At 42.1% G+C, this 13,247-nt stretch overlaps 1 protein-coding gene across 1 annotated transcript in view; it reads right to left on the bottom strand.

The window, feature by feature from the left end:
* setbp1 (SET binding protein 1) overlaps positions 1-11,388 on the bottom strand; it is a 53,314-nt gene extending 41,926 nt beyond the window's left edge. Inside the window, exon 1 of the mRNA XM_077561843.1 lies at positions 10,600-11,388. The gene's annotated coding sequence lies outside the window, so the exon portion shown is untranslated. The remainder of the gene's footprint in view (positions 1-10,599) is intronic.
* Between the last annotated feature and the right edge of the window lie 1,859 nt (positions 11,389-13,247).

Raw genomic sequence — 13,247 nt, 5'->3', positions numbered from 1 at the left:
TTTTTTCCTTTCACCAGAGCAGGCAAGGAGGGAGGGAATTACACAGGGGGAATGGGAAGGCAACACAGAAAGACGAAGAGAAGGAATCTAAATTCCTTCCCCAGATGTGGTTTACGAGCTGGTCTGGAAAAAAAACACAGTCTGAACTTTTTTACACATGCATGCAGTGGCATATCTACACATTTGCATGGAAAGAAAATCCCTTCATACTTCTACAAATAAATACATGTGCAAATGACAGCATAAACCCGCACTCTAAAATACTGTAAACCTGAGGCTGTCGAGAAAGGTTGTGGAAGCCATTTTGCTAAGGTAACTGGGCTTCTTTCCATAAGCTGTGCATGCATGCGTGCTGTTTTCTGTCTTTTTTTTTCTTCTTTTTTTTTTACAAAAAGGAACCCAAATAAACACTGGACTACACGTCTTTCGCTTTGGGGAATTCCATCAGTCATTGTGAGCCAATGAGATAAATGTAGAGTGCTGTGTCATGCAATGACTTTATCAACATTCGCATAGATCTAATTTTCCCATATTGAATTAGTTAGACTGACTTATGTTTTTCAAAAATTATCTGCGTACATGACTCAAGTACACGAAATGAAAGTTTTGGAACCTGACCATTACATCAAATACAAGAAACTGCTCTCACTTTTTTGGGAAGTCTTTCTATTCAATATAAATGGATTCATAGATTTTTTGTCCATCCATCCATTTAAAGTCAACCTTATAAACATTTTTTGACAATAAAATGTCATATGTGACCTCACTAGTCTAAACAGGATATTCTGATTAATATTACATTTATGGAATGAGTTATGAAGCAAAATCCAGCCGTTTTTATCCATCTCAAGGGGGCGGCCATTTTGTCACTTGCTGTCGACTGAAGATGACATCACAGTTGCTCAGGCAACAACCAATCACAGCTCACCAGTTTTCTGAAGCTGAGCTGTGATTGGTTGTTACCTAAGCAACTGTGACGTCATTTTCACTCGTCAGCAAGTGGCAAAATGGCCGCCTTCTAATATTGATTAAAACTACTGGGTTTTGCTGCATAACTCATATTCTACTAAAGAAATATTAACCGGAATACCATATTTAGACTAGGCAGTTGCATAGAACATATTACTGTCAATAATAATAATAATAAGCTTTGGCTTCATCACGTTAGCCCTTTTTCTTTTCGTGTATAATTGTATGTGAAAAGTGAATGTTGTAAATTGTCTCTATGATTGTCCGAAAGGAAAAATTAACAAACAAAACAAAACAAAAAACATAATAATAATAATAACAATAACAATAAATAATAAGGTTGATTTTCCTTTAATAACATTTATCAAGTGAGAGGTCACCGATGTTGGATCAAGGGTGCTCATTGGGGTTGAGGTTGTTCGTACACACCAAACTCATTTAACCACTCATTCATTTGTGAACCTTTCTTTGTGCCCTTGAACATACAGTTCAATCCACTGTATATGGACTGGTTCCATCATTTTATAATGCTCAAAATGTCTTGGTAAGATAAAGAGTAAAAACAATCAGTGGGTCCAGCCAAACCCTTAATTGATGAATTAAGTGACGAAAAGTTGTATTTACAAACATTTTTAGCGAGCTTAGAGTAAAACTGTTCGATGGAATAATTACCTGCTCCTTCCTGGTCTGTTCTCTCAGTACCAGGCCAAGCTACTGTACTAACAGCTGATCTGCATCGTAATACCCTACAGGCCTTACACCACATGCTTACAGTGTGATTGAATAATCATAATCCACAGCAGTACTCCAACAAGACCACACACAAACTGTGTGTAATCCACAGGCAGAGTATTAAAGGGATATTTTGTACCGCGTCAAGAAAAAGCCTGTTGAGCCATTGTGTTTTCTGATGTATAAAACATTATTCGTAAAGGTTCAGAACACCCCTGTGTGGTATTAAGAAGCTGTAAAGAACCCTCGCGGCAGTTTTGCATGTTTAACCTTCTGAACTCCAACACTACTGACATCCATTTACTTTGCACATGGAATAATAAGTTTTATGATTGATTTCCTTGTCTTCCTGGTAGCTAGCTAGCTGTTGTTGATATTGAGAGCAATGCAGTGTCACAGCCGAACATATTTTGTTTGTCGTTGCAGTTGGATTTGTGCTGCTTTTTTTGGCCATCTGTAATCTCAGATGTCAACACCTCCTCCACAAGGGAGAGGAGCTTGGCCGTGTGTATGGCCCCCACCAGGACCAGAGTTATATCCATCTGTCAAATACACTAGGTTTAAAAAGTTGAAAACATGACCATTCAGTGATTGGGACTTGCAAAAAGTGGAAAATGTGAAGATGCTAAGCAGTAACACGTGCATTCTTTATACCCAAAAATACATTTGTGAGGTTAGAGGTCACTGATGTTGGATCTGAGAGAAGGCCTGTCACCCTTTCTGTTTAGTTCATACCAAAGGTGCTTGAAGAGTTGAGGTCAAGTTTCGAAGCTCTCAAATAACTCTATATTGAACATGTCCAACATTGCCTTTATGAGCCTTGCTTTTGTAAAAGACCTACCTCAAACAGTCCAGAGAGATGGACGTCAAAAATGGACAAAATGTCTTGGTGAGACAAAGAATTAAGATTAAAGTAGAACTAGATTCAAAGGGAGCTTTAGAGATCCGCTTTCGTTAGAATGACGACCAGTGGGTTCAATCTCACTGGCACGTTCATGGCGGCCCAGTGTTTGACCATCTCCTCTTCCGTCTCACTTGACACCAAGGTTATTTTAGTTAGTAACAAAAAAACTAAAACTAAAATTAAAAAAAACTGTTTCATTAACAAAATAAAATAAAAACGAAAACTAACTGAAACTACGTTTTATTTTTACAAAACTAACTAAAACTAACTATAATTATAGCAAAAATGTCCTTTGTTTTAGTCTTTGGTAATCAATTTAATGCACGAGCCTTTGGGAGTGATTTATTTTGATATTACCCAGAATAAGGACATTTGAAAGTGTGTCACACAGAAGTGACGTCATCTAGCAGCAGCCAATAGAAAAGCACCTTCAGATGACGTTGCTCCCATGGTGTTTTTTAAATATTGCGCACAATACACACTTTAAAAAAATTAACTAAAACTAATACTGAAACTAACTAAAACTAAGCATTTATGAAATAACTAAAACTAATACAAACTAACAGAACCACTCTGAAAAATAATTAAAACTAACTACATTTAAAAAACAAAACTTAAAACGAAATAAAAACTAACTAAACTGAAAAATTCCAAAACTATTATAACCCTGCTTGACACTTGGCGAGCTGCGTGATTCTACTAATGGAAGTACATCTCAGAGTATGGAAAACAAGTGGGCACCCTCAGGATACTCAGGGTGTCTAGTATATGGAGAAGACAGTATAAATTTGACCTACAGAATAGACTATTGGACTATCGACCAATTGGGATAACGCTTGTTGATGACATCATCGTATCTGCGGTAGCCATACATTTCTACGTTTAACAGACACCTACCGAGGGAATGCTAAATGCTAAGCTAACCTGCTCTGCAACGGCTATGAGCTACAGCTGGCAAAAAAAAAAAAACACTGTCCTTTCTATTAAGTGACTATCCCCTTCCTCGCCTCAACGACGTCAAATAATCTACATTTCTGCCGAGTATTGTTATCACTACAGGGGGATGAGAAGTAACTAATTATGCGACATATTGAGCAAGAAGAGCAAACAAGAGAAGGCGGAGAAACCATAAGATATATAATGTTGAGCAGCAAAACATCAGATAAGTGTTGCTGTAGACACACTTGGCGAAGGGACCTATTCATAAATATTTATATTATAAATTTTACACTTCTATTTAGATTGCGAAATAAGAGTTTGGCTTTAGCCACAGGTGCTCCTACTCAACAGGTGGACTGGAGACGAGCTCGTTTACCTGCCAGTTGAGTAGAAGCACACAATCTGAGGTAGGGTTTTTACTTTCTGGACCCGGATTCCCCAGCCATTACAGTGAAAGGATTCAATTCATACCACGATATGAATTCTAGACCATATCGCTCAGCTCTACAAACCGCCAAACACAAACGCACCCTCTTTCCCCCATCAACAAGTTCATGTAGCAATCAAGTAAGTGTTTTTAGCATGCCGTGGGCCCTACAAAACTCAAAGCTACACTTCTTACGGTGCAAAAGAACCACTTACCAGCCCACAACTACCCCCGCACACTTAAAGCAATTGCCCATAAAGACTCAATTAGAATTTCATCATCAAACCGCAGAATCACATTTGTCAATTAGTGCATTTGTGTGGCGCAATACATCACCAAACACAAATACTTTCAATCTGTATGTCGACAACTTGTTATATCATTATTAGCGGAATCTGCTGGTACGAGCTGGCTCTGAGATGATTGTACTTTGGCCGCCATGTCAAAGTGGTTCTTTCCCTCGAAAACTTCTGCCATCCAAGCTGGTCATGTCATTTGCTGGGAAACTCCGTGCAGTGTGTGGTTATTATGTTAATTATGCAGACAACTAAAGATTTACTTGGTTGTGTAATTTCACACTTGATGGTTGGCCAAGCATTTGAGAAACCCAATTGCTTATATAGAAACCTCAAAAGATCAATTTTCCACAATATGCCTCTTTTAAATTCAGTGGCAGCAGATCAGACGCAACCATGGTCGGTCCATGCGAAGTCTTCAAAAGTCAACACATAGTGGATTAAAACCCACATGACCCTGTTTGTTCCTCGGGAGCCTCCCCCGTCGCTAATGTCAGTTTGGTGACTCGCCCTCATGGCATGTGTGAAAGCCACCCTGACTGTCATGTGACTGAGCAACAATGACAGGAAAAAGAGACAGCTGCCAACCACAACATCCCACATAGAGACATCCATCCATGCGCAGGCATCAAAGAGGAATCCACCCATTACTACTACTGCAGCGTGACAACAAAATGTCGACATGAATTATGACAATGTTCATTCTGGGTCATAACTGCGTAAACTACTTAGCTGGGTCATGTCTGTCCCTCCTCCCTCATGCCCTAAGCTGTGTTAGTTCTCTGTTACTGGCGGGCAGGCATCGAGTTTATCTAAGACTGACCCCTCCACGGGCCTCCCTCACCTAGTCCCTCGCTCTTGCTCTCCCTCGTACACAAACATGCACATATGCATACGCACCTCGGCTCGCCTCAGACAGCGGAGGGATTGTGAGAGGCCAGACTTGCTGCATAAATAGCTTTATTATGTTCTCCAAACTGCCAGCACTACACCAGCTTCTCTCTCAAATAGCAGAAGGTCACTCACTCAGTGAGCTGGATGTAAAAGGCTGTGAATAGGACAACATCATTTTTGCCCGCTTCTCACTCTGGAGACCATTATGATAGAACAGCGGTGATGAAATGCAGATGGGTAGAGCTGAGGGGGTGAATGGCGCAGAAGCGAAGGCAAAAACATGTGTGCGCGAGTGCGTGCGCGTGTGCGTGCGCACGCGAGAGATGGGGAGCGAGAGATGGCAGCAGAAACACAACCTTTTAAGGCTGCATACCCAGCAGCCCAGCGCTTGAGGTGGATTCACAAATAGCTCTCTCTCTTTCCCTCCCTCTCGTGCTCTCTCTCTCTCTCTCACACACACACACACACACCTGTATGGTTGCACAAGGTGAATTCATTTTTTTTTCTTTGATGAGCAGAGCTTCAGCCATTTCAGCAAGTCTGCCGTTTTCATTCCCATCCAATCACTAAAGCAATGTTTCTAGGAGGGTCCAATCTTTGGGGGACTGATCAAAAGGGGTGGCACCAGCTTTCCATACCTCCAATCCAGAGGTGGCATGTATCATTTTCTAAACGGTAAAAATATTTCTTCAGCTAGTTGCTCACCTTGTGTGAGTCAAAGCAATCTTTTTTTTTCTCCCTTTAAATGAACTTAAATCAATATAGAAAATGGATAGACGGAGAAAAGGTATAGCCATTGCTTTCAATCATGAAACCCAACAATGTTTGTTCACTTACATATGTTTTATAAACAATGTGACACTTTGGGCTCTATTTTTAAAACAGGCGCATCCTGATTTTCATGCCAGTGCAAGCCTCATGTTTGGGAATTTGGCAGCTGCGCCATGCTGGGCATTCCAGCGGACTGGAAGCATTTTCTTACACACACACCTGGCAGTTTGGTGGTTGAAAGTAGACTAAACTTTAGACCAGCTGGAACCATGTCAAAGTTGTGGTGTAAGTTGTGCAACATGATAATGGTGAATTTGATCGAGGTGTAGTCAGAATGATTCTGGACCCCGCGGATATGCATGGTGGGTATCATCATATTTCATTCACAAATATGACAACAGCATGCAAAGCCGTTACAAAGCTTGGGTTCACATAGACATGAACGAGCGGATTAGAAGGCGGTCTTACAACTGCCCACTTTACAGCGGTGATCTGTGATCACCCTGGCCAACTTTACACCTTCAACAGTCGCAGGTCTGCTTGCAGGTCTTTATGAACATACTTTGTGCGCTTCGATTTTAGCGAGTCTATTTCTTCCGCAATGTCATCGACTGATTTCAAAAGAAATGTCAGCGAGCGAGCTGGCAAACTCAGTAACAGAGTTAGTTTTCACTAGGCACGCTAGCGTGACGACTGGGACCTTTCCCCGCCGGGCCTGGGGTTCGGGGGTGCCGTCTGTCTCCCGGTGCTCCCCTCTCCACTACCGTCCCCAGTGTTCCGCCCCACCATGCGGCGGGAGGTGGGGTGGGCGCGGGTGCCCTCGCTACTCCACTGTCCGGCCCCTCTCGGCAACAATTCCTGGGTACGGGGGGTCCCCGGGATTTGGGTCGCGTGGCGGTGGGAGGCGCTCAGGGCTTCTGGGTTTGCTCTCCTGCCGGTAGCCCCCACGGGGCCCCGGGGTTGTGCCCTGGCACTGCCGCGGCCTGTGGGCCCTGGGGGGTTGTCCTTGCCCTGTCCTTGCCCTTCCTTCCTTCAGTCTTTCCTTTGGTCTCTTGAGATCTCCCTTATTTGTTCGAATTTAGATGTTTCTGGGGTTGGTGAAAGATTCTGGTTTGTAACCCTGTGGTGAGTATGTGGTGTCTGGTCTGTGCTGGATTTCACTTTTCTTTCTTTTCTTTGATCCTTCCTCGGGTCTCCTGACAACTTCACGACTAGCGAGATTCTGAAGTATTCGGTTTAAGTGAAGGGTATGGGATTTTTAATAGGTGTCAGGTGAATTAATGAGCACAAACTCACATGCACGCACATACACATACAAAAAAAGAGAGACAGCAATGATGATGACATGTTGAATCGGTAAAATTACCAAATGAACAATACTGAGCTCTCTCAAAGAAAAAAAAGGAAAAAAATGGGAGGAGCCGCTTCGTTTGGCTGGGAAGCAAGTGTTTGGCTGTGTTCACGCTCACAACAGCAGAGATGTTCATTTCTAACTGCGCTCAGCTGCGAAAATACCAAAAGGAAGAAAGAAACTTCCTTTTGCTGGGCTTGAGAATAGAGCCCACTGACTTTAATTGACATTGACAACCTTTAATAACAATGTGGAAGAATTTAAAGAACTTTTTTTTTTTTTTTACCAGCATATTGATGAATCGGGCCTCACAGTTGTCAAATAAAGAGAGTAAAATGAGCATGATGTTTAAATATATCATTAAAGCTTTAATAGTAGATGATTTGGCATTCAATAGATGGTGGACCAAAAGCCAACCATTGTTAATTTCCTGGATCTTGATCATAGTTTCAAAGTTCTTGTAAAAACAAACTACATATGAACACATGGTGTCCTTTGTTGACAGAGGATAAGTCGCACACAAACAAGAATAGCGCTCTACATTAGTTAACAAAACAGTCGTATTCGTGTTTGTTTATCCTTCCCCATGTTAATTGGCCAACAAATGGCAATCAAAACAACACCGATAGGGCCGCCGCACACCATGTGATGTGGCTGAACATAACGACCTAGACAATTGCAAAAATATACAAAACATATAACAAATTGCGACTCCTAATGTTTTTATCAGGAAACAATTTCAAATAGCAGCAAAACTAGTGGCTGACGGTCGGGTCGACCATTGAAGAAAACTAGTTGCAGAATCCTGCACACTGCAGGACATAGCAGTCATATTCACTCGCATGGCTTCATGTGCAGCGGGCCAAAAACATACAACAGTCTGCATGAGTGATTAAAAATGCACCCTGTGACTAAACAGTTGCCAGTTCGATTCCCCTGACTGGCTATCAAGATTCAGGCAGAAAGTCCAGCAGTTATCAGCACTCCATTCCGCCACCTCTTTTCCAACCAAGCACTCACAGCTGATTTGCCCTTGATCAAGACACCTAATTGCACCTTGAGGTGCTGGAAAAGTTCCCACTGTTTCAGGGTGCGCTCGCTGTGCTCACTAGTCGAGATAATTGAATGAAACGCATGTACATGATATCACAATGGGTCTTTATGTTAGCCGTCTGTGGTTCAGATTATAGGGCTGAACAATTTATCATTTTGGGACCGAAATCGTGATCTCAGATAAGACGACCATCAAAGCTATGTTTTTTTTTTAAAGGGCTCTTATCCCCCATGCTCATTAATCAGCAGCATACTACCGTGGACAGGTGGGGGCTCCCCTGTTTTCTGAAACTGAACAATGATTGGTTGATGCATTACTTGTGCCCTGAGCAACTGTGATGTCATTTTCAGTGAAGTGACAAAATGGCCGCCCCCTGAGATTAATTAAAATGGGTGGATTTTTCTGCTTAACTCATATTCCACAAATACGTATTAATCAGAAAGCTGTTTAGACTAGTGGGGGAAATAAATAAAATATCTTTAAGTGGATTTTTGGGATGACTTCCCCTTGAAGGATTAACGCTACACAGTGTGTACACACAGTATGCCAGGTAGCACCATTCTCACCTTATTACCCGACACATGCAGATGAATGTTAACATTTAACAGCAGCAGAAGCCACAAAATGGCTGTCAGCAAAAACACCTCTCCTACTCCCTCGTCCTCCTCCTCCTCCTCACCTCTCTCCCACCAACCTCCATTCGTTTGCCTCATCTCAGTGCTACCTCACCCCTTCTGCCTCCGCCCTCTCGCCCTCTGCCAAAAGGTGATCCAGCGCTGATATTCCGCTAAGAGAGCCTGCCAACACTTAGGTTTGTCCTTGGATGCTGTTCATATTCCCTCCCCCTTTTCCCTGTGATCCTATTTCCACCCGAGGTATCCAGCTCGGATGGGGATGCACCTTATTGATTCCTCATGCTTTAATTTAAAGATTGCACGGGCATCCCATTACCTAATATGGGATTTGTTATCGAGCATACTTTAGCACTGCAAAATGCTGCTATAGTTTTACCTGAATCCCATTAGTTACACCTCTTTACAAGCACCTTTCTTCATATGCTTGTCAGCCTTATTTTTCTAGACCTCACACGCCATATATCCGACAGACCTGGCCAATTTTCCACACTTTCCTCAGATAATTCATGCGTGTCTATTTATCTTGCAGGGCTGAGGTTTGTGGGGGGCTACTGACAGCCACTGCCTCCTTGACGTTCCATTTCAGGCCTCACCTGCAGACATACGGTAGAATCATTCTGGGTTACATCGTGTCACACACCAGAGAGGACACATGAAACCCTTCAGAGACACCAATTAATGTGGTTCAGGAGGGGACAAATGAAAACAAAACATCCTTGGAGGCCAATAATTAGGGCTATATTGGTGTACACTGTATAAAGGACCTTTAGGGATGGAAGTGGGCTCCCACTACTAGTTCCTACATCCACTCGGGGGAGCAAGAAATTCGATGAAACAGGTGAACCAAGGGTAAACTAGTCTATTACCAACATCTAGTGAACACTTTATCTAATTAAAACTGTATAAATATGTTAACCCATTTAATGCTAAGACTAAAAAAAAAAAATGTAACTCAGTTTTTAACAACTCAGAAGTCTGCCTTAACTTTGATAACAACTGACGATGCAGGTCATACTACTTTGAATACGAGTCATTTTGCTTTATGTCATTTCCGGTGTATCTTCTTCATTAGGCTTAATGGCCCTTCCTTATTAAGGCTGGCCATTCTGTTGGAATTTGTATTGCTCAAAAAAAGCCAAATAAAAAGCAAATACACCATTTGATACTCACTGAACTAAGGTCTTGCAACATTTTTTTGCAGAGATCTGACATCACATCAAGCATGTTGGTGGTTCTGCCAAATGTGTGCAACTTTAGAGGCATTTTTGTTAAATCCAGAATTTTACAACTTCAGGGGCAGTCGCTTTAGCAGCTTCATTAAAATCCATCCACTATTAGTACCTACACTGAGTCCAAGAGTGAATTTTTGTCCCTCAAGGTACAATTAACACTAATATACTCCATAGGTTAAATTACTGACAAGAGAACTGCAGCTTTGCCAATGCCCCCATTGGCAAGCACATGTTCCAAAAACCGCAAAAAATAAGGTACTAAATCTCAACCTTTGAGGTCACGATATATTAATAACAGTAATATTTAAGCATCCACCACAAAAACAGACACAATGCAAATTTTTATGTTCAACATTAATGAGAGGTGTTTTCAGGTGCAGGAGGAGGCCACTTACCCATGTCTAATGTTGTCACACACTGAGCCCTGACGTGTAAATTATTTATCAAGATCATTTACAATCCATTTAGACACATTTTTACACAAGCGACGGATGGGATGACAGCCTCCCGGGGAGCTGTCACACGCTCCTGGATTATACTTGGATGCTTTTTGACACAAAACCCCGAGGAAAATGGCGTCAATGTTGCTTTGGAACGGGGAAAAATTGCGAAATGGGGTTTGCAGCCGATGGGATGACAAGGAAAAAAAAGAAGCCGCCAAGGGAGGAGGAATCCAATTAGAGACGTTTATGTCCAACTCCAAGCTGAAAGAAGCTCTCTCCGGGGCCCTTTGCGGCTTGCCTGGCGGCAGGACAGAAAGCGTCCCCGGGGCCCCTTGCAGGACCGCCGGCCACTGGCGGAGCTTCGTCAAGTTAAGATCCCTCACAAATCCTTTCCAGTAGAGGGAGAGGTGCGAAGGCTATTACCGCAGTCAAAACAAGCCCGCATCCGCCTTCGAGCTTCAAGGAGCCGGCTCCGAGCGGGCAAATGTCAGCGACAAGACCGAGCTTTCGAGCCGAAGCGACAGTACGGAGGAGTCGGCGTGGTCGAAGGTGGCTTTCCCGCCGCCGCTTGCACGGGATCAAGGCTAGGACCCTCTGAGCTCTCGCGCTTCTGCTCTCGCTCTGCTTTCCCGATCGGTGAATGTCAGAGCTTGGAGCCTGGTGTCTGGTAATGATCTCACCCAGTCGACTGAGCTGAGCTGTGGTCGAGCAGTGGAGAGGAGACGAGTGGCGGACAGAAGGAGCGACATCGCCTCCACCTGGTGGCAACTCGCCCTGCTCAGCAAATCTCCTCCTGCCCCTCCTCCTTCTGTACAGCCGAGGGTTTCAAGTCTTTTCAGTGGCCACCACCTAAGTGGTAAAAGTGAGCCCCCAATGAAAAGCTGAAGAAGTCATTAAAACAGACCACACTTATTGCCTACAGTGAGACTCAGTGCAAATTAAATTTGTTGCATGACTAAACTCTACTCAGTTACTTGTAGGCCTATCAATGTTCAACATTTAAATGAATTGAAATGTCCCCTAAAACCCCACAATTTGTGTTTTTAATAAAGAAAAATAACACGGTGCATTATGCGTATTTATTCGGGAACCTATTATGGTAATCATCATCGCTGGGACGTCACCGGAACAGACGTTTTGTTTACATGGTACCTGTTTAGCGCCAGTGCACTTTTGACAGTTTGACAGTTATGGATTCAAACAATGAGGGAACACCATTTGACACATCTTAAAATAGAATGTGTATGGAGTACTACTGATACATGGAATCATACCATCGATGCTCTTTTGACAATGCTCTGAATCATTTCATAGCCGTGCAAATCTTCTCCTGTGATTTGACCAGTTGTTTGTTCAAATGCCAACAGAGCAACAAGTTGTCGAGCTGCGCAAGACATTTAGAAATGTGACGCGATCATTTAGAAAAAGGGAGCAAAACATTATATTTTCAAGCAAACAGCCGTCCGCATACATATACCTAGATCCTTCCCTCTGAGTGGCTGTCTGTTGAGTAAGTCCCGTGATGGTCTTAAGGCCCGATTATAAAATGACACATGTGGCGTGTATCATAGCTGCATGTCTGATATCCGTAACAAGCCAATCCGTGTCAAAATTGCTCAAGAATTCATTGAGTTCTAATGAACTTATTGGAGGTAAACATACAGCTTGCTCTATTGCTTGTATATCTATGATCTACGCTGCTAGCTAGTGGGCATAGTAGCATGCAGACTAACACAAACATCATTGTTTGCTGATGTTGACACGATTAGCGAATAACTATTTTATCTATCCATCTGTCTATCTATCTATCTATCTATCTATCTATCTATCTATCTATCTATCTATCTATCTATCTATCTATCTATCTATCTATCTATCTATCTATCTAGCTAGCTAGCTAGCTATCTAGCTATCTAGCTATGTAGCTAGCTAGCTATGGAGAGTTTATAATATATTTCACAACAGAGTGGGCAGATTATAGATGCAAAAAAGAATATTGGAATTTTACTTTCAAAATATTAATATGTTAGATGTATATGGCACATTTCTTTGGCTTTAGGAGATTTATATTTCCATATCTGAATTATATTACTTTTTATTTGTCCCTCACAAAAAGAGGGACCTCCATTTAACTGTGCACTCTCCTCTGTAGTCTCTTTGGGTCCTAACTAAACATATAAATCTCATCATATGCTGTTTTATTGTGTATTTTTATGAGAAACACTATGCAAAACCTTGGGTGAACCAATAAACATGTTTTATTGTCTTGGTCTCCACAGGACATGTTTGGCTCATTAGCCACGACTAAAATGACTATAGATGATGCTGATAAGCATGAAGTAATTGAGCATGCGTTCAGTGAGACTACACAAAGTGTTCTAATTCTGGTGTTTTTACCATATGCCGAGCGACAGCCCTGTGGAAACACATCAACCATTAGATACTTCCATCAATTTATCATTGTCAAGAGTTACATCCATTTTGTGTTCTAATGCAAAACTTGACCTTCTTGTATGGAAAACATCCATTTAACATGATCAAATAATGCAAATTATATCAGGTGACCTTTTGTGTTTGTGTGTGTAAAGGAGTAGAATAAT

Source organism: Vanacampus margaritifer, chromosome 3 (genome assembly GCF_051991255.1).
Source record: "Vanacampus margaritifer isolate UIUO_Vmar chromosome 3, RoL_Vmar_1.0, whole genome shotgun sequence".
Taxonomy (NCBI): Eukaryota; Metazoa; Chordata; class Actinopteri; order Syngnathiformes; family Syngnathidae; genus Vanacampus; species Vanacampus margaritifer.
The sequence above is the reverse complement of the archived record's forward strand: the minus strand, read 5'-3'. Positions and strand labels throughout refer to the sequence as shown.